At 43.4% G+C, this 27,760-nt stretch overlaps 1 long non-coding RNA gene across 2 annotated transcripts in view; it reads left to right on the forward strand.

Moving 5' to 3' along the window:
* The window catches only part of LOC112677895 (uncharacterized), a 65,882-nt gene extending 39,224 nt beyond the window's left edge, over nt 1–26,658 (forward strand). The window contains exons 2-3 of one of the 2 annotated variants that reach the window (XR_003147269.3): nt 479–594; nt 22,100–26,658. This is a non-coding gene — a long non-coding RNA (uncharacterized LOC112677895). Of the gene's footprint in view, nt 1–478; nt 595–3,318; nt 4,400–22,099 lie in introns of those variants that run through there. The other variant, XR_004803204.2, reaches the window with a different exon arrangement.
* The last annotated feature ends 1,102 nt before the right edge of the window (nt 26,659–27,760 follow it).

Consider the following 27,760-nt stretch of genomic DNA (forward strand, 5'->3'; position numbering starts at 1 on the left):
GTCACCAAAGATAATAAATACCTCCAGATTGTATATGAATTATATTTTACCTGCAGGGGGCTTATCACATAGCATACAACTATCGACAACAATTTATTTAGCCTAACAAATTAGTGCCAAACAATCGGGATTAAACACTCTCACTGTGGCCCTGAGTAGAGGAAGAGTAGGAGAGCATCCTACCTCTACTTACAGTCCATACATGTGAATGTCAATGGCAGAGTTTCTTAGGCTAAGATTACCAAGCGGAAGCAGTAAAAGCTTAATCCCTTGAAATAAAAATAATGTCCATTGCCAACTTAGAGAAATGGCATAGCCCCTCTTTTATTAAAACTCAAGTTTCAGGATATAAAGTCTGGTGTAATAGTTATGTCTCTTGTGAATCTCATTCTTCCCTTCAAGATAGATGGGAGCCCATTAAAAGCAGATTACAACGAACTGGTATTTTTCTTTTTTTATATCGCATCCCTTCCCATAGGAACAATGTGTCTTTGCGGCCATCTGCGTAACTCAGGGCAAGTTATCCTTCCAACAAACCCACAGCTCCCTCCTCTGAGAGGGTAAGAGCCACAGGAACCCATCTTTGGAGATCTGGTGAGCATTATATATTTATTTGTGTTTTCACTTGAATAGAATGTATGATTTAAGCACAACTAAGCACACTGTAAATTAATTTAAATAGGCCAGTTGTAGAATAGGATTTTCTCAGATTATCAAATTTGTGTTTACTTCCTGCTGGTGCCTAGAATTATTAACTAGCTCTAAGGCTCACACATAGGCATTTATTCCAAGGCTTCTGTTCACTTTAACAAAGTATACACAGTTCTGTATTCTCTCTCCTCTTGCAGGCTTTTCATCACTTGGTATGGAAATCCTGTGGAAGAGAAACTCACAGACCAAAAAAGCATAGAAAAGTTTTTTTTTTTTCCTTTTTAAATATCAGGAAGGAGAGGGGGAAATTCCTGAACCTAAATGGCAGGGTCTAAAAGTCAGAGTGGAGTTTCCAAGGTCTATTTATAGTGGTTTAATCCAATCATGGGAATTCGAGATGGTGTACTTGTCATGAGTGGCTGAAAAATGAAAGAAAATCTTTTTCCCACATGGAAGACTGGAAGGTAAATCTAATGTGAGAAATATACCTTCATTTTTCCCTGACTCAAATTAATCACCTCTCTCTTCCATTCTGACCGTCCTTTATCAATTTAATAATATGGGGGAACCAGGAGCTACTCTTCCCGATTTATCTCTAAATGCACTCTTAATTTTTACTTCAGAATCTATTTTTCATTCATGAATTTTCATGAACTTTTTTTTTGGTAGCAACGAGATCATCAGGTGGTTGCTGTCAATAAGTAGAATAAGATATCCAGAAAGCGTCTGAAGGGGTGTCCCCAAGTAGCCAGAGGTATCTACAAAGGGGCAGGTGACTGTCACAGAACTATTTTATTTGTACTTCTCCCCCTTCAGGCTAACAAGCTCTATCTACTTTCTCCCCACTATGAAGAAGGATTTCTGCCCCCCTTTGGGCTACCTGCTTGCATAGGACAGTGTGGGTTGGCACTTGAGACCAAAGAGAACCACGGCTGATGGAAAGCAAGTCTAGTTTTTTTTGGGGGGGGGGGGGCAGGGAATGAATGTTTTTTGTCACCTATGAAATTCCTCTTCTGTGTCCTCTTTACCTCCTTGCACTTGTGGGTGCCCTGAAAGGTGATGCCATCGTCTGTCACCTGCCCAAAGTTAGGCAAGACTCTAAAAGGGTCTTTAAGGTTCAAAGGACTTTTTCTGTAGAGGTAGCAGCCATTTTAATCAGGGAGGGGGAAGTTTTTGAAATGGGTCTGTTTCTTAAGAACTTTTATTGGCAGTTTGCCTAGAAGCTGGTCTTTCCTGCCCCCACACCATGGGGTAGCCCCTCCTGGGAAGCAGAACTGAAACAATAACACACAGAGCATTACTGATGGCCCGAGGCTGTGGTTATTGGAGCCTGGGTCCATTACTCCATAGTCGGTGAGGTCATTCGTTTGGTAGTCGTTTGGGCAAGCTTGTGGTCTTAAAGGACCCGAAGACCTTAGACTTAGTTTAGGGGAGCAGGTGCCAAAGAAAAATCGCTACCTTGGGAAATAGATGCAAAAAAGGAACACGGTTAGGGGCACGGATTAGTGAGCACACCTTATAAGGTTAGGGTTGCCCAGGATAAAGGGAGCCCCCTGAGCCTAAGTGAAAGCTCTCAAGGACCAAGTGCAGATTAAAACAAAGAGAGTCACTGATTTCCATAACTAGCCGGAGGTGTTTCTCCAGCCCAGCAGTACAATTCAGGTGGGATTTGCAAATACAAAGGCTGAGAGATGGAAAATTTATAGAAGCAGAAACACCCAAGCCAGGTAGCATAGAAACTCCGCTGCGTGCAGGGCTGGTGTGAGAAAGGCCATACCTTTCTGGAAGGTGGGGTGAGGGTGTTTGAAGGAACCACTGATCCCTGAAGACCAACATGCTGCAGAGGATAGCAACGTGTGGGTGATGCTGATTTCTCTTTTTTTTTTTAAAGACTTTATTTATTCATGAGAGACACACAGAGAGAGGCAGAGACACAGGCAGAGGGAGAAGCAGGCTCCATGCAGGGAGCCCAATGGGGGATTCAATCCCGGGTCTCCGGGATCACGCCCTAGGCCAAAGGTGGCACTAAACCACGAAGCCACCCGGGCTGCCCTGTATGGGAGATGCTAATGCTAGTGTTACATGCAGGGGACTGGTTTGCATGTCTAGACTGGTCTGTACAGTCTACAGCTGTAGCCCGGAGATGGCAAATACATCTCACAGCACCCCCCCCACCACGTTCGGAGCCCTCGGTGAGCAGAGGCTCACAATCATACCACTTGCAGCCAGGAGAATGGTCTCAGAGCCATGCTCTACACAGGAATCAGACTGATCAGGGTTGGGGTGAGCGGGGAGATCTATCTGCAGGCTCTGCAAGTGGTTTTTGGTCTTCTCAATGTGTTTGTTTGCAAGTGATAAAATAAGAAAGCTCTATTCAGAGTTAAAATAGAAACTCCTTAACCGGGCATCAGGTTACTTCATTCCTGGACAAAGTTTGGCAGCAGCCCCAGGCTGCATTGCCATGGTATCTGCACTCACGCAAATGGCACCGAAATGGGACTATCCTGGCAAGAGTGAGTTGGGATCACCTGGTGTGCAGAGACAGAAGGAGGCAGAGAGACACTTGAAGCCTGGGGAATGGGTGAGATACACAGGGTTTTGGGTTTATTTCCCCCAGTCACTGCAATTCTGACTGCTGCCTCCTTGCTTTCTGTGATTTCACCCCAGAACTAGCTTCTCTTTTCTTTGGAGGATATACTAGAATCTAGCGCCAGCCATCCACGGCTGATGCTGACTCCGGGACCCGTGAGCTCCTTTTGGATCCTGAATGACAGCAGGAATGTACTTAACTTCGTCATATGACTTGTGTTGTCGTGGAACTTGTCTCAAGTTACTCCAGTGAGAAAAGGGACAAGATATCCTTATGTGAGCACCTGAGAGCAAATGTGGGACATGGCTGTACCCTGAGGTCCTAAGATGGCATCCTGAGTGATGGAAGACTACACCCTCTCTAGCTCATCTGCTTCCTCCTCTTTTCTCTTTTGACAGACCGTAATATGGCTCTGAAAGCTACCTTATATATGGAAACAATTTAGTGTCTTTTTCCCTTTACTTGATTTAGAAGTTGAAGGTTACAGTTTATCAGTTGGGAGGCCTAGCGACTTTCCCTCACCTCACCTTTGAGTCGGTAAAGATCCCAACACTGGCTAAATTGATAGAAAATTTACCAAGCTGTCCCAGGAAGCTTCATTAATTGCTTTGGTTTGCACCCTTCCCCTATCTTTTTTCCCTTTTTTTTTTTTTTAAGTTCCTTGGTACCTTTTCTGTTTTCAGTCTAAGAAACTGAAATACTAATCTTCATGTAAATGTGTGCAAGGTGTTCACAGTCTATGAATTATTTACCTTCACGCCCCAGACATCAGCCTCATGGGCCACAGTCTTGCATGCTCGTAACAATAACAGGGGTCAAGATTCAATTCTTGAGTGGGAAAGAATACTAGCCAGTTAGGGAGGAAAGAAGTACCCTGCACATATGTTTTTTGGGTTAACCCAACAGCCATTGCTGCCATTTAGAAAGCATCTGCTCTGTGCTCCCATCCCACTTAGGGGAAGAGGGTATACTTTGAACTCTTATAACAGCTTGATACAAATTGACATTGTTTTCCTAATAATATAGGGAAGAACAGTTAGCCTGTAAGAATTTAATTAGCTTGTTCAAGTTCACACTGCTAGAAAATGGCAAAGAATGCATGCTCCCAGAATCCCCGACTTACAGCTACACGAATAAATTTGGCTTTGATCAACGGATCTTATTAATGACTGTTACTTCCCCTGCTCCCCACAACCCCCTAGTTTACAAAGCTCTATCACATACATTGTTTCCTCTCATTCAAGCCTCATAACAATTCTGTGAGTAGGTCGTTGTAATGCCCCGCACAGATGAAAAAACTAAGGCCCAAAGTCATGAAACGATGAAAGCCAAGTCAATCCTAGGGGCATTTGTGAATATAGTCTGGCTGAGGACTGACATTCCATTTCAGAAGGCGAAGCTAATTGGGCAGGCTCCTCTCCAGAGAGTTTTGACTTATCAGATATGAACAAAGTAAGTTTAATAACCTTCCTGACCGGGAGGAGATTCAGTGAGGACAGAGGAAATCCCGGGCCAAAGGAGGGCAAGGATTGCTGCTGTTACTGGTCTGGGTCACTACCCCCTGTAGCCTGTAGGCTGGCATGTGTGTGTGCGGATGTCACCGCGGCTGCCTATGAGGGTCTGAAAGGTGCTGAGGTCCTTCTTATCCCATCAAGGCAAGCAAAGGCAATTTTCTCAGTGGGTTATTGCCAGGACCAGAGTGTACATCTTGTGGTCTCAAATTCTGTGCTGGAGAGAGGCCCATAATCCTTTCCTGGAGCCAAATTGGACTTTGCCAAGAGCTTCCAGACATTTAAGCTAGAGCCTTCACCTACACATGACCCAGCACATCTTTCCAGTTGTCTTCCCCCAGGCCTCACAGTCTCTGAATTCACGCACGGCACTCTGCTTACCTCCAGACTCTGCACTGTGACAGAAGTAAAGCCTCTAATGACTCAGGGCCTACAGGCTGCAATCACCCTGCAGACCTGCCTGTGGGCCAATGAGAAAAATGTTAGAGGTGGCTTTTAATAGATCTAAAGAAACAGGCCACACCTGAGCTAGCCCATGGCACATGTGCCCACTGTGCTTTTTCCTTTTGGGTATTACTGATTCGGGGCAAGCTCTTCAGATCTCTGGGCCATACTTGTTCCTCTCTATAATATCACAAGAACGGACCCACATCACAGAAAATATCCACAAATCTGCATTTATGTCAAGGGCCCAAGGAGTCGAAGTAGTGTTGCTCTTGGGCTGTGCTAAAATAGACAAGTGTAGTACTCCTTTCCCTGCCTCTGGCCCTTCACTGCTACGCTGTATGGTTGTTTAAGAAATTGGCTCTTGGGGCACCTGGGTGGCTCCGTGGTTGAGCATCTGCCTTTGACTCAGGTTGTGATCCCAGGGTCCTGGGATCGAGTCCTGCTTTGGGCTCCCCGTGGGGAGCCTGCTTCTCCCTCAGCCTGTGTCTCTGCCTCTCTCTGGCCTCATGAATAAATAAGGAAAATAAAGGAAAGGAAAAAGAAAAAAGGGAAGAGGAGAAAAGAAGAGAAAAGAAAAGAAAATTGGCTTCTGGTGATGTCCTTAAAGCCAGAGGTATTGTCTGTGCTGCCTCTCAGAGGCATTTTTCCACTTGATAGGCCTGTGGTCGGAGGGAGAGGACAGGCTGGGTGTGTCAGCTCGGGTGTTATTGTTAGTACAGTCTGTGTCAGCACGGCTGCAAGTCAGCTTGTTTGTCACATGTCCCTGAGCCTCACTGCGAAACCACTGGGATAATAGCCCTAATCCAGCCCCACAGAGAAAGCTGGAACCCTCGGGGGGTTGAGCGCCTTTTCTCTGTCTCTCTCTCACTGCAACTAGGCATTTACATCCCAAGTCAGCCTTTACCAAAACACATTCTATTTTTTTAGAAAGGAAAAAGGCACACAGTGAAGGGTTAAACACCAGTGAACCATTGGGAACTTGTTGAGAGACTTTTTTTTCCTTCCCTGCCCCTAACATATTTTAGAGTTTTGGAAAACCTAGAAATGAAATAGCCTAAAAAAAGCCAGTTTCTATGCTCCCAAATCATCTTTGAATCTTCAAAAAAAAAAAAAAATGTGTGTGTGTGTGTAATCTTCAAGGGAGAAGAAGAATATATATACCACTGCTGACTTCCTATTTCTAAAGATAGTATCCTAATATCTATAAATCAAACTCACTACTTTGACTTTATATAGCAAAAGAGTTTTGAAACACTGCAGTTCTGAGCCTCTCTGCAACCCCCTTTTCTCATCATTTTTAGCTCTCCTAACATGTGGAGACCTTCGGAATCCTCAGCTGGGAACTTTTTTTTTTTTTTCCTCTTTTCCTCGAGGCCGGATTCAGTTTACTTCTAGCCTATCTGTATGGTAGAAGTAGAATTTACCAAATAAAGGGATCAAAAGACCTCTTTCAGGAGGATTGCTTCATTTATTGAAGAAAGAGCTTCTTCATCACATTTTAAACCATTTCAACATCATTTGTTCGAAGGCAAAAGATTAGTGAATGCGTTGCAAAGGAGAACTTCAGATATGAAGTTTTTGTTTTTTTGAGCTTACTTGAGAATGCCAAAACTTCTTTTAAAATTCTATAATTTCCCCCTAATTCACACGAGGCTTCCCTCCATTTATTCCAAATGGGTGAGATTTTGTGGAGCATGGAAAATGGGACACTCGTGGTAGGAGCATTCCCAGCTAGGGTGCAGCGTTGGCTAGCTCTGTGGGGTAGCCAGATGGCATAGAAGATGAAGACCCCGCATCCCTGAGCTCATTCATTCGGTCCATAAATATTTCTAGCACCATGAGGCACTGTGCTATGTGGAGAGAATAGAATACCTACCGTACACATTGCCTGGACTTGGCCTCACAGCACTTATAGTCAAATAGAGAAGAGAGACATTGTCTTCCAATACATGTTTGAGGAGTGTTAGCAACTGAATCGTGTCCCACCAATTTTCATGTGGAAGTCTTAAAGCCCAATTGACTGTTTTTTTGAGCTAAGTCCTTTAAGGAGGTGATTGAAGTTGAATGAAGACATAAGAGTAGGGCCCTAACCCTGCAGGACTGATGTCCTCCTAAGAAGGGAGGCAGCAGAGCAACCTCCACACACACACAGAGGAAAGGCCATGCAAGGACATGGTGAGAAGGCAGCCAGCCACCTGTAAGCCAAGGAGAGAGTCCTAACTGGAAACCAGCAGTGATAGCACCTTGATATCGGATGGATAGCCTCCAGAACTGGGAGAAAATAAACTTCTGTTGCTTCAGCCTCCTCATCTGTAGTATTGTTAAGGCAGCCCAAGCAGACTAACTCAACAGGGGAAGCGTGGAGCTCTTTGGAAGCATCTTGCAGGAGACCTGAGGCCAGATCCAGAGCAGTGGCATCTGAGCGGAGACCCAGAAGAGCAGCAGGAGTTGGAGAGGAGAGGTAAAGAGGGGGCATGTTTTATGTGGAGGTTTAATCACAGGTGAAGCCACAGAGGTAAGGAGAGCATGGCTGGGAGATGGGAGACAGAAGAAAAGGAAGTCCAGTAACTTGGAGCATAGAGGGCAAGGGTGTGGGTTCTAGAAGAGATGAAATTCTGTAGATGCAGAAAGACTTTAGAGCAGGACTTCTCACAAGGGTTCAACATAATCCAAGTCCGCTTTACTCAAGATCCTTTCTTTCCCCTTGAGCTTCTGTATCAACCATTCTGATCTCCTCCTACCTCCTTGGTTACTGAGTCTCTTTGCCCCCTACTCAAACTCTAAATGTTAGAGTTCCCCAAGACTCAGTTCTGAGCTATTTTCTCTGCTCTTTTTCCATTCCTTCCAATGGGATTTCATCTAGTCACATGGCTCTAAATGACATCTACGTGCCTAGGACCTCCAAATTTCTATCTCCTACCCTTATGTCTATTTTCAAATATAGATTCACACGTGCATTTGTTTCCTTGATATCTCCCTTCAGCTGTTCAACAGGCAATTCCAACACAATATCCAATTAGATAGGATATTATTAAGGGCATCTGGATAGCTCAGTGGTTGAGTGTCTGCCTTTGGCTCTGGTTGTGATCCCAGGATTGTGAATCCTTGTATTGAGTCCTGCATCAGGCTTCTCACAGGAAGCCCGCTTCTCTCCTCAGCCTGTGTCTTTGCCTTTCTACGTGTGTTTCTCATGAATAAATAAAATCTTCCAAAAAAAAAAAGGATATTATTAGCTATGAACAACAGAAGACTCCAATTTAAGCAGTTTAAATAGCAAGGAATTTTTAGGGTATGGTTCCTGACCTGGGTGGGTCATAGAATTGGTACTGTATGGGAGAGGGAAACTTTTCTTGTACCTGCTTATGTTGAGTGACTGAGTCCTACAAATTAAATTGACCAAAGGCAGATTAACAGAGGAAAACATTTATTTACACATCTAATACACATCTATTATTTACACATCTAGATACATATATGCAGGAGTGCTCAATGATGAGTTACTTAAAGAGGTGGGTAGATTTAGGGCTTATATGCCTAAATTAGTAGGGGAAAGAGAGGGGAGAAATGGCTTCTACAGGGAAATTTTTTTAAGGAATGAAATGAAATTTTAGGAGAAAAGGAGATACAGAAGTTTGTGATGCTTGTCTATAGTGGTATGTGTGTTTTCATGTGTTTCAAGGCCATAAAATTGCCCTGGAGAGAGGATTTACATTAGGTTTACTCTTGGTCTCTGTCCTGGGAACAGAACCACCCCAACAAGGGAATTTATGGTAGACTGATTTCCCAGGAATTTCTGCTTTTAGTCAGATAAGGAAAGCACCACAAAGCTGCCTTTCTGTCTCTGTTGAATTTAAAATGTCTTCAGTTTAAAATAATACTTACACCAAAATGGTATATTTTGGGGTGGCATGTCCTGATCTCTGTCAGTTGTCAAAGTTATACAAAGAGGTCAATCCAGTATTCTGAATTGGGTCTGAATTAGATCTTAGGTTAATTCTAGAATTGTGAGTCGCCGTAGGGCCAAGGTTAATATAGTTCTTTGCTATATACCTAGCCACTTTTATCATTCTATTAGCATATGATTTGAATTCAAGTCAAGAGATCCATTTGATGTACCAGAGTGCCTACCCTGGCCTTCCCCCTATGGCTTTGCTCTTTCCTTCCATTCCGCTTGAGCTCATCCTAAGACTTGCTTTAGCCCATGGAATGTTAGCAAATGTACCACAACCGGAGGCTTAAAAACTTCTTATATGTGGGAGTTTGCTTTTTTCCTCTTCTCAACCCCTATAATTACCATGAGAATGAACCCAGGCTAGCCTGCTGGAGGATGAGGTAGAGAGAGCAGAGGGGAGTGTTCCTAGCTCAGGCCGTCCTAGACCAGCCAGCCCCCTGATTAACCAACCAACCACAGATGCCTGTGTATGCCAAGCTAAGATCAGTTAAGTCAAGCCCCAGGCAGAACTCCCCAACCAATCTGTAGACTCGTCCTATGTGACAAGTACGAGCAATTTTAAGCCACTAGCAGTAGGGGTGGCTTATTACATAACAATCGCTAACTCCTATGTGTGGAAAAGACCTCACCTTTTTTAATAGGGAAGGTGAGGAGACACCTTAAGAGTGAAGATTGTAGGAGGAGGGTTCCCTTAAGCTACATATTCCAAGTCTAGCAATTTTCACCCCCAGATTTCCTGAGATAGGAGATTTCTAAACTGGGCATTCTTCCCATAGAACATGTTGCCATGGCCCTCACAGAGTAGTTCTTTGATATATAAAATTATATCATTGTAAATTTTTTACCTCTGTGTGGGGAAGACCGTGTAGGGCAGTGTGGAAGAAGGCTGGCCACTGGATAGAGAAATATGGAAGCTATTAAAAGAGGCAGCACAAGGCTATCCCATTAGCACCAGGGATGGGATCTTTAAATGGGAGCAATCATGGCAGTGCATGGAATGATTCCTGCAGAGAGGTGTTTCCAGCAAGTTCTTTGGCATTCACTTTTCTCTCCTCTTTAAATCCTGAGGTTATGGGCAAGCCTCCAGCCAGAGCTTCACACAATGGCTGGTCACTCCTCCCAGACCACAGCGGTGTGGTGCTCTTCATTTGCCAAAGAATTTCCACCAACCCCTAATTACCCACTAAGCTTTACCCTCTCTTTCCTCTACTATGTCCTTGAAGATGCTATCAAACTTTAATATCCAACTTGGTGTCCTTGGGTGTTTCTTTGTAGAAGGCCTGGTGACATCGTTTATACACCTCTTGACACACATTAATGTCAGACAGAGGCAGAAACCACCGTACATTCCCAATAGGCTTGATGCAGCGCTCATCGGTTGAGTGGCTGCAGCATGGTGGGAAGGTGCTCACTGACCCAAGGATCTGCCAGGCTGGCTCTCAGGGCATGAGGATGAGGCTAGTTCTCAGAGTATGAGAGAAAGCAAATGCTAATGTAATGCAATATAGTAATTTATGAGGCGGCTATTTCAAAGAGTAGTAGCGCAAAGACAAATGTAGCTTACCAGTTAAGCACATAGACTTTGGAATCAGACAGACCTGGATGCAAATTAGGGTTTGTGATGCACTGGTACCATCACTGTGGGCCAACTACTTAACCAGGACACCACTGTGCAATGAATAGAATAATGCCCATCTCCTAGGGATGTTGTAAGGGTTAAGTGAGATATGCCATGTACAATCCCCAACACGGTACTTAGTATCTAGTAAGCATTCAGTGTAGATGATAACAACTGTAATTACTCAGGATAATATTCCTCAAAATATATTCAGCCCAGTAACAGCGTCCTTGGAAATGTTATTAGGTGTACTGCAGGAGAAAAGTTTCAGAGGTCACAGAAAATATCAGTGTACTCATGACTCTGTGGAGTTGTGCAGCCAAGTCAGTAGAGTTTTGTTTAACCCAGCGTGTCCCAAGTTTATTTGGAGAATCTTTTTTTCCCCCTCTTCGAACACCCACTGACCTCCCTAGTGTGCCCCAGGACACTGTTTGAATGATGCCGGTTTGTGAAAACAATTTTCAGTTGTGTGACTAGTTAAAAAAATGCATCACCAGAAAGCAAATAAGAGTTAAATATAAAGCAGCTTAAGTATAAAGCCTGGCCTCAGTGAATATTGGACCAATGTTGCAGTTGGCTCTTGGCCTCGCTGGAGATCATCATCTGAGCCATCTGCTGGGAAGAGGGCAGCATGCAGGGTGGCAGGGCTGGCTTTTAAATTCTGAATCAGAATTTACTGTTCCAACTGCTGGCTTCACTTTTAAACAAAAGTCACCCAGACCTCTCAGTGGCAGCCGAGTCCCCTAAAGAAAAGCCTCGAGTTCTGCATGATACTAAGACCACCCAGGCCAAACCTTGGCTTTTTTTAAAAGCCAGGAATGGCCACACGTATTTTATACTTTTGTTTGTTTGAGTTTGTTTTGTAGGAAACCACATGAAGTGTAAAACGAGTCAGCCTATGCTGGTCTCAGTGTAGGAGAAGCTCCACACAGTGATGCTTTTGAAGAGGAAAATTACCATTTGTCAAAGAATATAGGATTGACTCCTAAAGTAGGATGATTCACAAGGAGACCAGGGTTTGGATGGCCACCCCTCTTGAATAACAGCTGGCTATTCTTACTAGGGATTTTTTTTTTTTTTTAAGTTGGGAGGTTTATAGAGAATTCCAGAATGTAGGTGATCCAAAAGACAGTTTAAAAAAAAAAAAAAAAAAAAAAAAAAAAAAAAAAAAAGGTCATGTTTTTGTAAGGGAAATTTACATTGAAAAATATTAAATTGATGTTTAATGTAATATTGAATTAATATGTTAATACAGAGTCAACGGAAAGGAATTTGCCAGGTGGGGGGGAACTAAATTACTTTTGTTATGAGATAATCTATGTATCTTGCCACAAGAACACATTTAGTCCTGTGTTTTATGAATGGCTACATGGCACAGAGAAACATGGAACCCTTACCAACCCACTTTATGAAGAGAGAACAACGAAAACACCAAATTTTAACAAAGATCACCCAAACAGACCCTCCACCTCAAACCATTAAAAATAAAACCAAAAAAAAAAAAAATAAAAAAATAAAAAAAATAAAAAAAATAAAAAATAAAAATAAAACCATTCAGACAACTGACAAGGACTTGGGAATACAAGTCGAAAATGAACTGAAATACAAAGAAATCGCACTCAGCAGCATCTGAAAAGACTACAGTCTGACCAAGATTTGCCATAGGAATGCAAGGAATGGTTTATTAATAGGAAATCTATAAATAAAACATCATTTCAATAAGTCAAAAGAGAAAAATTATATAATCATCTTAGCAGATGGTACCCATTTAGGATTAAAAATATACTAAAGTGGGGTTAGAGAATAGTTTCTTAGTTGTACTTAGTTGAGATAGCAAATGAAGACCTCATATAGCATTCTTGTTAGAACTGGAAATAGGACAAGGATGCCCAGTATTGCTTTTACCATTTGATATTTTACTGGAAGTCTTAGCCACTGAAATAAGATAGGAAACAAATAACCACATGATGGCTAATTTTCTATGTCACCTTGGCTAGGCTATGGCACTGAGAGGCTTGGTTAAATAGCAGTTTAGATGTTGCTGTGAGGATTTTTTTGAGATGTGATTAACTTTTAAATCCATAGCCTTTGAATAAAGCAGATTGCCCTCCATACTGTGGATGGACACCTTCCAATCATTGGAAGGCCATAAAAGAAAAAGCCTGAAGTCCCCAAGGGAGGACAAATTCTGCTTCCAGACTGCCTTTGAATTCCAGACTTCATTAATTACTCCCTAGAGATGCCTGGGTGACTCAGTGGTTGAGCGTCTGCCTTCGGCTCAGGGCATGATCCTGGGGTCCTAGGATTGAGTCTCATGTGGGGCTCCCTGCAAGGAGCCTGCTCCCTCTAGGTCTCTGCCTCCCTCTGTGTCTTTCATTAATAAATAAAATCTTTAAAAAAATATTACTCCCTAGATCTCCAGCCTGTTGGCCTGCCCTGCAGATCTCAGATTTGTCAGACTCCACAACTGTGTCACTCTCTAAAAATAAACCTCCATACAGAATATACACACCCATCTTATTGGTTCTGTTTCTCTGGAGAACTCTGACACAAATAACAGCTAACACCTACTAAAAACATTAAAAGGTACCAGGCAATGGTTTAAGGGGCACACGGGTATGTACTAACTCACTGCATCCTCACGGGAATCCTAAAAGGTGAGAAATTTTTGTCTCTGTCAGAAACCAATCAGAATGAAATATTCTGATGACTTATAGGAATGTTCTGGGCTAATTCAAGGGCAAGAACCAAAAGCCTCAAGGTCCTGCCCTTTTACTCTGAGGCACCTGACTCCAACCAGCTCTTTCTGGGTAAGATACCAGTGTTCTAAGACCATGCAATGTTGGTGAAATCCATTCTACTATCCTGGCAGTAGCCAACTAAATTGGACAGGGGCTAGGAAGCAACGGTATTCGGAAACCACTGCGGGGCTTGGGCCTGTACTTGACCTGTACTCTGACAATCCTATATTAATTTCCTATTGCTACTGTGACAAATTACTACAAACTTAATGGCCTAAACAACACAGGTTTATTATTTTACAGTTATGAAGGTTCGAAGCCCTAAAACCAAGGTATTGGCATAGCTGCATTCCTTTTGGAAGCTCTAGTGGAGAATCCACTTCCTTGACTTCTCCAGTCCCTAAAAAGTCACCTGCATTTCTTGGCTCTTGGCCCCTTCCTCTATGTTGAAAGTTAGCAGACTCTCTTTCTTTCTCTCCGACCTCTGCTTATATTGTTCATTGCCTTTTCTGATTCTCTTTGTCTCCCTTTTTATTTTTTTTATAATAAATTTATTTTTTATTGGTGTTCAATTTACCAACATACAGAATAACACCCAGTGCTCATCCCGTCAAGTGCCCCCCTCAGTGCCCGTCACCCATTCACCCCCACCCCCCGCCCTCCTCCCCTTCCACAACCCCTAGTTCGTTTCCCAGAGTTAGGAGTCTTTATGTTCTGTCTCCCTTTCTGATATTTCCCACACATTTCTTCTCCCTTCCCTTATATTCCCTTTTACTATTATTTATATTCCCCAAATGAATGGGAACATACAATGTTTGTCCTTCTCCGATTGACTTACTTCACTCAGCATAATACCCTCCAGTTCCATCCACATTGAAGCAAATGGTGGGTATTTGTCGTTTCTAATGGCTGAGTAATATTCCATTTGTCTCCCCTTTTAAAGGACCTTTGTGATTGCTTTGGGCCCTGGGGCGGGGGGAGGGGGATCGATTTCAAGTTCCTCAACTTAATCTCATTTGCAAAGTACTTTTCCATGGAAGGTAACATAGTCACAGGTTTCGGGGATTAGGATATGCACGTTGTGGGAGAGTATTACTCCGTCTACCATATACCAAGCATAGATGAAAGACCCCATCATATCCCTCCTGTGGAGAAGCATGCATGGAACAAAGGGCAGCTGGCCTCTCAACGCCTCTTACTATCCTGAAACATGTCAACTTTCAGTGTTTCCCTGTTCCTGGTTCTCTAATAAGAAACCCATTGCACAACCAATGTTTAAAAAACCATGTCACAGGAGAGGAGAATGTCTTTGCGACACTGTCTTCTAAGCTTCCCATATACCGATAATATAAGACGCTTTTACAGAACTAGAAACATGGATCTGTATTTTTCCCACCTTGCTGTGGGCAAGGCTATTCCAAATATAAAAATAAACACCAAATTCGCAGTGGACAAGATTAATAGCTAGGATTTACCTAAAAATTCACAAGGTATATAGGCTTTTAAAAAACAGAAACAGATTTCCAGTTCCTGGTCCCACATATAAGTAGCTTGGAAGTTGCCACTCAACCCAAACAAGTACAAATCTGAACTAACTGAAAAGTCAATGACTCTCCTTGGATTCCTAAGAAAGGGGAGGACACAGGGCAAACTGCTGCCCCCAAGATTAGAAAAACAAACAGGCTAAAACAGGGAGCTGTGGCTTACCAGAGTGGAGAATCATGATGGAAACGCCATGGGAAGCAGAGCCAGGGTATGAACACTTAAACTGATAAATTTTTGGAGGCCCAGTGTAGGCAACTCTGAGAATCAAAAACTCTAGGGAGATCCCATCATAGAGGGGGCCCCCACTGTTTTGTGGGATTTACCTCTAGGAGATTGACCAATTCTCACAGTAAATATAAAAAAAAAACCTTTGATGTGCTTCCATCAGGCTGAGGAGAAACGAGCCATTTTAAAATACTGCTAGAGCACTCCATTCTTCTTAATAAGGCCTTCCCTCAGCAGAAACAAGTTAGCCAATTCTGAACCTGTTGGAATATTGTTAGAATCTAATTAACCCCAGGAGAAGAGAAACACCACATTCCAGCTGGCCCCAACCTTCCACGTAGGGGAAGGAAAATACCCAACTTCAGCCCAATCTAGCCATCCTGTCACACCTGATGAAGAGAAAAAACTGAGGAACACTTGTGAAGTTCACAGTCTATAAGCATACACTCACTAAAAGACTGAGATCTAATCATAGGACCATAGAATGCTTCTCTTCCCATCCCACGCCCCCTATTTATAGCAGTTCAATTTACCCAGTCTATCATGTCCAGCTATGAAGAAAAAATTACAAGGCATACCAAAAAGCAAAAAAACACACTTTGAAGAGACAGAGGAGACATCAGAACCAGACATGTCAGGGGTGTTGGAATTATTTAAAATAACTATGATTAATATGCCAGGAGCACTAATGGATAAAGTAGACAGCATGCAAGAACAGATGGGCAATGTAAGCAGCGAGATGGGAATTTTAAGGAAGAACCAAAAAGAAATGCTAGAGATCAAAAACACTCTAACAGAAATAAAGAATTCCTTTGATGGGCTTATTAGTAGATTGCACACAGCTGAGGGAAGAATCTCTATACTTAAGGATATCTCAGTAGAAACCTCCAGAACTGAAAAGCAAAGAGAAGAGCCTGAAAAAAACAAACAAAAAAAACACACCAGAATATCCAAGGACTATGGGACAACTACAAAAGATGTAACATATGCATAATGAGAATACCACAAGGGGAAAAAAAGAAAGGAACAGGAGAAATATTTGAAACGATGACTTGAGAATTACTCTTCAACTAAAGTCAGACACCAAACCATAGATCCAAGAAACTCAGAGGACACCAAACAATATAAATGCCAAGAAAAAAAAAAAAAAAACAAAACGAAGCAAAAATAATCCAACGCCTAGACATATCATTTTCAAAGTACAGAAAATAAAAGATAAAAAAAAATCTTGAAGGAATCAAGAAAAAACTAACACCTTACCTATAGAGGAACAAGAGTTATGCTGACTTCTACTTAGAAACCATGAAAACAAAAAGAGAGTGAAGTATTTAAAAGAGTATTTCTTTAAGAGAAAGAAAAACCCCACTAACCTAGAATTCAGTACCCCATGAAATTGTCCTTCAAAATTGAAGGAGAAATAAAGACTTTCTCAGACAAACAAAAATTGAGGGAATTTGTTACTACTTGCAATAAGTGTTAAAAGAAGTTGTTTAGAGAGAAGGAAAATAATATAGGCCAGAAACTCAGATCTACATAAAGAAAGGCAGGACAATAAGAAGAAATAAGTGAAGGTAAATAAAACACTTATTTTTCTAATTTTTAATTGGTCTAACAGATAACAGTTTATTTGAAATAATAGCAACAATGTATTCTATTGTGTATGCTCATATATTCAAGCATACATATGTATATATATATATGCATACTTATACATAAGTAAAATGAATGACAACAAAGATACAAGGGACAGAAGGGAAGAATTAGGATTATTTTGTTATGATAAGGTGTTTATACTATCCATGAAGTGGCATAGTGTTATTTGAAAGTGGACTTGGATTAGTTGTTAAGTATGTATTGTAAGTTCTAAGGCAACCACTAAAAGAGGTAAAAATATAACTGATATTCTAAGAAAAGAGGGAAAATGGAATCTTATGAAATGCTCAGTTAGAACCACAAAGGCAAAAAAAGAATGGAAGACAAAAATAGGAACAAAGAACAGAGAAGCAGAAAACAGTAACAAGTAGGGTGTATGTTAATCTTACTGTATCAATAATCACTTTGTTTTTTTAATAGAGGATTTTTTTTTAGATTTTATTTATTTATTCATGACAGACACAGAGAGAGAGAGAGAGAGAGAGAGAGAGAGAGAGAGGCAGAAGCAGGCTCCATGCAGGGAGCCCGATGTGGGACTCGATCCTGGGTCTCCAGGATCATGCCCTGGGCTGAAGGCAGGTGCTAAACTGCTGAGCGACCCTGGGCTGCCCTCAATAATCACTTTGAACATCAATGACCTAAATACACCAACAGAGATCGTCAGAGTGAATTAAAAAACAAGTCCTGGGTAACATTGACATTTTCACAATATTAATTCTGCCAATCCATGAGCATGGAATATTTTTCCATCTCTTTGTGTCTTCCTCAATTTCTTTCAGAAGTGTTCTATAGTTTTGAGGGTATAGATCCTTTACATCTTTGGTTAGGTTTATTCCTAGGTATCTTATGCTTTTGGGTGCAATTGTAAATGGGATTGACTCCTTAATTTCTCTTTCTTCAGTCTCATTGTTAGTGTATAGAAATGCCACTGATTTCTGGGCATTGATTTTGTATCCTGCCACGCTACCGAATTGCTGTATGAGTTCTAGCAATATTGGGGTGGAGACTTTTGGGTTTTCTATGTAGAGTATCATGTCATCGGCGAAGAGGGAGAGTTTGACTTCTTCTTTGCCAATTTGAATGCCTTTAATGTCTTTTTGTTGTCTGATTGCTGAGGCTAGGACTTCCAGTACTATGTTGAACAGCAGTGGTGAGAGTGGACATCCCTGTCTTGTTCCTGATCTTAGGGGAAAGGCTCCCAGTGCTTCCCCATTGAGAATGATATTTGCTGTGGGCATCACAATGCCAGATTTCAGGTTGTACTACAAAGCTGTGGTCATCAAGACAGTGTGGTACTGGCACAAAAACAGACACATAGATCAGTGGAACAGAATAGAGAATCCAGAAGTGGACCCTGAACTTTATGGTCAACTAATATTCAATAAAGGAGGAAAGACTATCCATTGGAAGAAAGACAGTCTCTTCAATAAATGGTGCTGGGAAAATTGGACATCCACATGCAGAAGAATGAAACTAGACCACTCTCTTTCACCATACACAAAGATAAACTCAAAATGGATGAAAGATCTAAATGTGAGACAAGATTCCATCAAAATCCTAGAGAAGAACACAGGCAACACCCTTTTTGAACTCGGCCATAGTAACTTCTTGCAAGATACATCCACGAAGGCAAAAGAAACAAAAGCAAGAATGAACTATTGGGACTTCATCAAGATAAGAAGCTTTTGCACAGCAAAGGATACAGTCAACAAAACTAAAAGACAACCTACAGAATGGGAGAAGATATTTGCAAATGACATATCAGATAAAGGGCTAGTTTCCAAGATCTATAAAGAACTTATTAAACTCAACACCAAAGAAACAAACAATCCAATCATGAAATGGGCAAAAGACATGAACAGAAATCTCACAGAGGAAGACATAGACATGGCCAACATGCATATGAGAAAATGCTCTGCATCACTTGCCATCAGGGAAATACAAATCAAAACCACAACGAGATACCACCTCACACCAGCGAGAATGGGGCAAATTAACAAGGCAGGAAACAACAAATGTTGGAGAGGATGTGGAGAAAAGGGAACCCTCTTACACTGTTGGTGGGAATGTGAACTGGTGCAGCCACTCTGGAAAACTGTGTGGAGGTTCCTCAAAGAGTTAAAAATAGACCTGCCCTACGACCCAGCAATTGCACTGTTGGGGATTGACCCCAAAGATACAAATGCAATGAAACGCCGGGACACCTGCCCCCCGATGTTTATAGCAGCAATGGCCACGATAGCCAAACTGTGGAAGGAGCCTCGGTGTCCAACGAAAGATGAATGGATAAAGAAGATGTGGTTTATGTATACAATGGAATATTACTCAGCTATTAGAAATGACAAATACCCACCATTTGCTTCAACGTGGATGGAACTGGAAGGTATTATGCTGAGTGAAGTAAGCCAGTCGGAGAAGGACAAACATTATATGTTCTCATTCATTTGGGGAATATAAATAATAGTGAAAGGGAATATAAGGGAAGGGGGAAGGAATGTGTGGGAAATATCAGAAAGGGAGACAGAACGTAAAGACTGCTAACTCTGGGAAACGAACTAGGGGTGTTGGAAGGGGAGGAGGGTGGGGGGTGGGAGTGAATGGGTGACGGGCACTGGGGGTTATTCTGTATGTTAGTAAATTGAACACCAATAAAAAATTTAAAAAAAAAAAAGAAATGACAAATACCCACCATTTGCTTCAACGTGGATGGAACTGGAGGGTATTATGCTGAGTGAAGTAAGTCAGTCGGAGAAGGACAAACATTATATGTTCTCATTCATTTGGGGAATATAAATAATAGTGAAAGGGAATATAAGGGAAGGGAGAAGAAATGTGTGGGAAATATCAGAAAGGGAGACAGAACGTAAAGACTGCTAACTCTGGGAAACGAACTAGGGGTGGTAGAAGGGGAGAAGGGCGGGGGGTGGGAGTGAATGGGTGACGGGCACTGGGGGTTATTCTGTATGTTAGTAAATTGAACAGCAATAAAAAATAAATTAAAAAAAATAAAAAAAATAAAAAACAAGTCAACCGCATATTTTTATAAGAAACCCACTTTGACTATAAAGGCACCAATATATTAAAAGCAAGTGGTTGGAGAAAACTATATCATGCAATTGCTAATTGAAGGAAAGCAAAAGTAGAAATATTAATTTCATATAGATTTCAAAGCATGGAAAGTTATCATGGACAAAGGAGGGAATTACATATAATGAAGGGGTCAATTATCCAAGAAGTAGGGGCCTAACCAATGAGTGTCAAATCATGTGAGGCGAAACCTGATAGAATGATAGAACTGCAAGGAGAGATATGGGAATCCTTTAACACAGTTGAAGACTTCAACAACCCTCTCTCAGAAATGGACAGATCTAGCCAGCAAAAAATCAGCAAGGACTTAGTTGAACTCAACAGCACCATCAATCAACTGGATATAATGGGCGTTTATAGACTACTTCATCCAACAACAGCAAAATACACATTCTTCCCAAGTTCACATGGAACACTCACCAAGATAGATGACATTCTGGGCCATAAAACACACCTTGACAAGTCTAAAGGAATATAAATCATGCAATGCCTGCTCTAAGACCACAGAATTAAATTAGAAATCAATAACAAAGATAACTGGAAAATCCTAAAATGTGGAGATCAAGCAACATACTTCTAAATAACATGTTTTCTTAAAAAACAGAAACAAAGTAAAAAGATAAATAATAAACTAGAAAAATATTTACAAAATGTAGAGCAAAGGGTTAATATCTTTAATATATAAAGAACAGTTACAAATTAATAAGGAGAAAAGAGCAATACCTCGGAGCCAAAGTGGGCAAAGGGAAAAGATACCTGACCAAAAGAAAACAGCAAATGGCTTATGCACATGTGAAAATGCTTAACCTCATAGGTATAAGGGGAATTTAAATAACATGACAAATATAAAATAAGTAACAACAAATACTGGAAAAGATGTGGCGAAGCTTTTTGGGCACCGTCCTGATTGCTGGTAGGGGTGTATGTGGTGCAACATTGCCGGGGTTCCACTTGGCAACATGTATTAAAAACTTAAAAATTGCACATACTCAGTGACTCAGAAATTCCACTTAAAAAGAATTTACCTGAAGGAAATCAGGATACTAGGATACTATATATAGTATATCACACACACACACACACACACACACACACACACTAGTAAAAGAAAGGAAATTACAGGGATCCCTGGGTGGCGCAGCGGTTTGGCGCCTGCCTTTGGCCCAGGGCGCGATCCTGGAGACCCGGGATCGAATCCCACGTCAGGCTCCCGGTGCATGGAGCCTGCTTCTCCCTCTGCCTGTGTCTCTGCCTCTCTCTCTCTCTCTCTCTCTCTCTCTCTGTGACTATCATAAATAAAATAAAAAAAAAAAAGAAAGGAAATTACATCTCTGAAAGAGGTTAACTATATTGTGACCAGCTGTAACATAAAATATAATGCAGTCATTTAAAATGAGAATTGTTGGGCAGCCCGGGTAGTTCGGTGGTTTTGTGCCTGCCTTTGGTCCAGGGCCTGATCCTGGAGACCCGGGATCAAGTCCCACATTGGGTTCCCTGCATGGAGCCTGCTTCTCCCGCTGCCTGTGTCTCTGCCCCTCTCTCTCTCTGTGTCTCTCATGAATAAATAAATAAAATTTTTTTAAAAACTGAGAATTGTATCCATTTAATCTTATTTATTATCAGATTGTTTCCCCTCACTATAAAACAAGAGCAGGGACTCTTTCTTCAACTGCTGTACCCTGAGTGCCTAGAAGAGTGCCTGGAGCCCTTCACAATACTTGTGGAGTGGCTTCCTATAAAATATGTTTTCAAATAACCTAACTGCATATTACCCTCACAACTGCAAAAGAAAATAAAATTGAGATTAAAAAATGTAAGGAGGGTATGATGTAAAAACAGAAAAAAAGAGATGAGACGGAAACATCAAAATAAGCTGTATAGCTTATCTCTGGATGACGAGATTGAAGGTGACTCGGGGTTTGTTTTTTTTTTCTTTGCACATTGCATGGTTTCCAAATTTACCATCACACTGTGTATTAATTCCACTATCAGAAAAATTTCAATAAATAGTGAAAATGTAAAAAGAAGAGTAATAGTGTCATTTGTTGACTTCACAGCTTGTCCTTCTTCATCTTTTAGAACTGACTGCTCAACGTGAGAACCGTGGACCAACAGAAGCTGGAAACCTATTCCAAATACACACTCTCTGCCTCGCCTGACTTCTACGTCAGAATCTGAATTTTATCAGGCTACTCAGCTAACGGACACGTTGATGTCGGAGCAGCACTGTTCTAGGGCATTCTCACCCGATTGTTCCGTTACCGCCCTGGGTTGGCTAATTACTATCAAGCTGTAGCGTTTGGCACGTGTGCAAAGAGGTTAATAAGATTCCACACGTCTCCCTGGCATTGAGATAACTTTCACACATTTTTAGTAGTTGGGACGTGAATGACTCAGAAGTACCTGTGTGACACCTGCCTTTCCTTGGCCTCTGTCCTCGCCCTTGCTGGCAGCTGGCATGCCCCCCTCACCCCCACCCCCATTCAGCAGCCGCTCTAGGCACTCCCTGCTCTTTCCCTCGTGTCAGTGGCTCCGTTCACCCGCCCCTACTACCTACCTAACTGAGCCTTCGCTCACCTGCTCAGTCACACTCGTCTACACGTTCCCGTTCCAAAGAGTAAAATACATGGTCACCTGTGAGATGGCCCTAACAAAGATGTTTAAGTGGAGTGATCACACTTGGGGGTGGGTAGACAACAGTTACTTTTGTAGAGAATTTATTTCACTCACTGGCCATTTCACCAGGTAACTGAGATAACCCATGACCTTGAAGACCCCTCGATGCAATGGCAGGATGGCAGGTGTGGGAGAGGCGTCACGTGGAAATCCCATGCAGTGGCCTGATGGGATGATACGTGCCTTTGGAAAGACATGGGAGCAAATAAGCAAGGATGGCCTTGGGAGAGCCAGGAAGGATCTGGGGGAGGAGGTGATATCCTTCTGTGATCCCCCAACCCCATCCAAGTGAAGTTACTCCCCTAACAGATAGAGCCCCCAGAGGTGCACACAACAGTCTTTAACTGTCATCTTTCCTGGGAGGCTGAGTTGAGCGATGGCACAAGAGCGGGTGCTTAACCCCTGTTTGTTGAATGGAAGGGTATGATCTGAATCTTGGAGAGTTGGGAGTTGGCCGTGACCATGGGTGGCCATCCTCCGGGGGCAGAGGAAGCCCAAGGCAAGGCGGAGAGGACGGCACAGCTTGCTCTAACTAATGTTAGCACACCTTTCCCCAGCTGGGTGGATCCAGCCAGTGGATCGCGGACATGTTGCCGTTCTGGAAGCTCCTTCTCAGATCTGCCTTAGGCAGAGGTCACCCAGCTGAAAGCCTGTGGCTCGTAGGCGGTGACACACTGAAAGTTGAACTGCCAGCCACCAGCACGTCTCAGAAGGTGGCTCCCTCTTTTGAGAAAGTGCAGCGAGCGGGGCGAAGCCTGCCCGGGGCTCCCCTGGGCGCTGTACCCACGGCCGGCCTCTTCAAAGCAGGCTGTGACTGTGCTTCCCGGGAGCAGGCCACCAGGACCTAGAACTTCTAGAAGGGAAAGCGGAGCTGGAGGGCTGCCAGGACGAGAAGCTGTCTGCTGCACGACCAGGAAAAGAAAAGCTAGGCTTCTGTCTCCAGCGCCTCCTCACCCGTTTCTCGACATCCTTTGGCGTTCGAGGAGGCTGCTGTTGCTTTGGGGGCAGTGACGTGCACAGTGACATTTGTACTAGTACCTTCCCGATGACGGCCTCCTGTTTACCCCAGCACAGCACGAAGTGGGGAACTGTTCCAGAGAACTTAAGAGCACACGCGTGCGAAGGGCAGAGCACGGCCTGGCCTGGCAGGCGTGTCCTGGGGCTGCTGGCCACAGCCCTGTCGCCTGGCCCCCGGTCCCAGCACCCAGTGGCCCGATCGCTGGGGCTCCGGGCAGGTCTGCTCAGACTGTCCGGGCACACAGGAGGCTCTCCCTGTTGGCGAGTACTTGTGCCATCAGGAGCCACAAGCTGGAGGCCAGCAGGCCCGAGGCAAGCCCTGTAGTTGCAAGATCCCGAATTATAGGTTTCAGGAGTGAGGGTAGTGCCACCCCCGGGCAGTGCCACCCTGCCTCATGCCTCCTGGGGCTTGGTCGGGCATGAACTTCAAGTCACCAGGGAGGAATCACAGCTGCCGGGCCAGGTCAGTGGGGTCATTGCCTCAACACACCCCTGCAGGAGAATGTGAAAAGAACATTCGAGGTGCAGGACTCTGTGCGCCGAGCCCAGGGACCTCACATAACCGTGTGCCTCAGTCCCAAACCGATTCCATCCAAACTTCTAGTGAAAGTGGTTCCACGCCTGTGGCAAGGTCAACTGCCCGCAGAGTCTGATGGGACCGGTGGGTAGAGGCACCAAGGAGGGGAGCAAGAACTTTCTCGCTTGTTCTTCACCCGGAGCATCAGCTGCATTCTCCTGCTTCTCTTCAGGACGCCTGAGTGGTCATGTCGTTCAGATATTTGAGGGGGGGGGCATGGCTCCAAAGACCCAGTCCTTGACCCCGGGTTGCTGAGCGTTGAAGAGCTCCCTTTGACAGAAACTGTGTGATGTGCTCCTGGACGTGTTTACACATTCGAGGTCTCCCTGGAAAGACACCAGCCATCCGGGGTGGGGGGGCTGGGTGCCCGGGATCCACGCTGTGCCCCTTGGATGCCTGTGGAGCAGAGAGTGCTACCAAGGCCCTCACCGGTGGACTCGGGACCCCGGGTCCGGTGCCTCCCCCCACCCCGGGGACACCTGTCCTCACCCCTTCGCCGGAGACCTGGAACGGCGCTGCCTCTGAAGGTGCAGACAGCCCGGGGTGGCAAATTCGCTTCCTTCTACATCTGGGACTCACATCACCAGCTTTTTGTGGGATCTCGGGTGCAATCTTTCCTGGGTTGGTCTAAATATAATCTTCAGTAGGCAGGAGAGGAATGCTTAGAAAGTACCCAACTTGCTGGTGTCAAGGGGAGGCAGATCTGACTTCTATACCATCTAATTCAGTTCTATCCCCCTCGTGTTTGTTCACTCAGCCACCATCGTCCTAATTCTCACCTGCAGGCCGCCGAAAATAATTAATCTCTGGGTCTGCGGTAGCGTCCCCCACCCCTTGGTAATCCTGCCAACACATTCCTGGAAGAAGCCTATTTCACTAGCCTCCAGTGGAGGATGGTGAGGCTCGGAACAGACCTCAGTATGAAAGAAAAGTCCGCATTCTAGGGAGGGTTTTCATGAGAGGGGCTGCTTTTCCTCATTTGCACAAAAGCCCCCCGAATGGGATAATAGTGTCTCTGGGAGAGGAACTCTGGCCCGTGCTCTGCAGATATTATTCCTTGCCTCTGAGCATGGGGTTTGGGGAAGAGAAAGCCCAAATCCCAGCCCCTTTTTAATTGTTAAAATATTATAACAAACATACTAAACAGTTTTGAACAAAGGAAGGACACGGTTATCCTTGCACATTCTGTGCGTCCCATCCATGTGTAACTTATGTGTTCCCTTGGAATATATTCACAATTTTTATGCTACCTTTTTTTTTTTTACTATTATACTATAAGCACCTCACGTTCCCTGTGGGTTTCTGAGTTTCACAATTATAATTTTAATGCTACATGGTTTTCACTGACGTCAGGAGTGACAATAACTGCTGGAAGTTAGCACTGCTTGTGGTGTTTTGCCTTCGTAGATAACCTCTCCCTAGGCCTCGGTGGGTCTGTAGCTTATTCTTCCTTGGTATTTGAATAAATTCCCATGAGTGGGGCAAAGCTTTAACAATCTCACAATCAATACGTGTCACCGTATTGATTTCTTAAAGGATGCTAAAGGTTTGTATCTTATGGATGAATAATGTGCGAGCCAAGGCAGGGATGATAGTCAAAATTTATCAACTCGTTGGAGCATTGGTACTGACTTAAACTGAGGCCAGCTGGTCAGCCTGCCAAGGTGCTCTGCCCGAATATTGGCCCTACTTGGATGGCAGACTCAGTGCCTTCAGGGCACACTTCTCATCCGTTGTCTTCTCTGTCTGCCTTTCATTCTCTCTTTCTTTTCCTCTAGTCCCTCTTTTTTGAACTATTTTTGAGCAACGTGGTAGTCATAAAGCAATAGCTGATACCTCATCCACTAATGACTCTGTCTTCACAGGTTGGAGCCCAATTGACTCTTGGAACGACCCTATCAGGTAGTTTGGTCCCATTTTGTGGACATGATCACTAAGGCTTGGCTGGTTAAATTTCTTGCCCAGGCACACAGAGGTGAAACAGGACAGAACTGAGATTCAAACCCAGTCTGGCTGGCTGGCTCCACAGCTCTCAACCAGGAGGCTGCCCAACCCGTAGGGTGTTGGGAGGCTGGGTGGGAGAGCCAAAGAGAGAAATTGAAATCCTGGAGGGACTGAAAATGGGTTGTTTCAGTTTCCCTTTTGCTCTTTTTGTTTCCTGCATTATTAAACTATTTGATTAGATTCTCCTGGTGTCATATTTATTTGCAGCTGTTAAACATTAGAAGACTTCAGACGGGGGATTTATTTAAAGCATAGTTATTAAAATGTCTATTTTGATTTAAGGATTTCTTCTGCTTTGTATTACTTACTTGTCTCATATCTCTTTAATCTATAGTCATTTCTAATAAAGAATGTTCAGAACCTACCAGCCAAAGCGCTTTAAGTGATTCTTGCCAACTCTCATTTAAACACTTTATCTCTCGGCCGAATTATCACTCAACCATATCCCTGTCCTTTTATCATTTATAAACTTGGCAGTGTGTCCATTCAGGTCCATTACAAAGTCATTTACATATTTTAAGACTATGTCTTCCTTACAGTATCCCATATTCTCTCAGCTGGAAGACATTCCTGATTATTTTTCCCTATAATGCGCAATTGCTTTCGCATTAAATTTCCACAAGGTGGGCTCTAGATGTTGACCTTTGAAGTGGGGATGGATGATGGGGGTTTTGAAGGAGCTGAGGAAAAGCTCTGTTTCTGCTTGCAAACTTCACAGATCCCTGGAAGAAAACTAGAAACTAGACTATGAGGTTGAGGTTCGTATCTCCTGGATGTTCTTCTCTAGAGCCTTGAGCATGGAGAGAGAACTATAGATGTCTGGACTTGTTGGCAAATGAGAGATAGGTAGAGAAGGCAAATTTGCTACCTTAGTTTGAGCTCCCCCAAAGCAGTGACTGCAGCAAGGAATTGAGTGACGGCAGTTTATTTGGGAGGGGATCCTAGGAGGCAGGAGTGAGAAAGCAGGGGGAGCAAGGGAAAAAGGACCAGTTAACATGAAGGTGTGTGTTCGAGGTCACCGATACAGGCGGACCTCTGAGAAGTCTATAGAATGCCTTCTAGAAACTTCTACCTGAAAAACAGCTGGAGCGTTTATATGACTCCAGTTTCCTGTTGGCTGAGGGTTGCCCTGCACCCCACCCCCCACCCAGCCTGCCTACAGGTAGAGAGGACCCCTTCAGTACTGGAGAGGTAACACCAGGTGAGAGCGAGCTCCTGGGAACTGTCCACCACAGCCACAGCTGAAATCAGACGTGAGTCAAAGGTAAGTAACAGTCACCAGAGGTTTCCGCCACACAGCCACAAAGTGAGATTGAGGTGTCTAGGTTCAAAGCATGTCTTGAACTTTAGCACTTCTCCCCACCTTCACCATTATCACCCTGGTTCAGGCCACCTTCGTCTCTCTCCTGAGCCTTTACACAGCCTCCCAGCTGGTCTTCCTGCTTCCTTGTCTTACATTCTTTTTT

This window comes from Canis lupus, chromosome 10 (assembly GCF_003254725.2).
Source record: "Canis lupus dingo isolate Sandy chromosome 10, ASM325472v2, whole genome shotgun sequence".
Taxonomy (NCBI): Eukaryota; Metazoa; Chordata; class Mammalia; order Carnivora; family Canidae; genus Canis; species Canis lupus.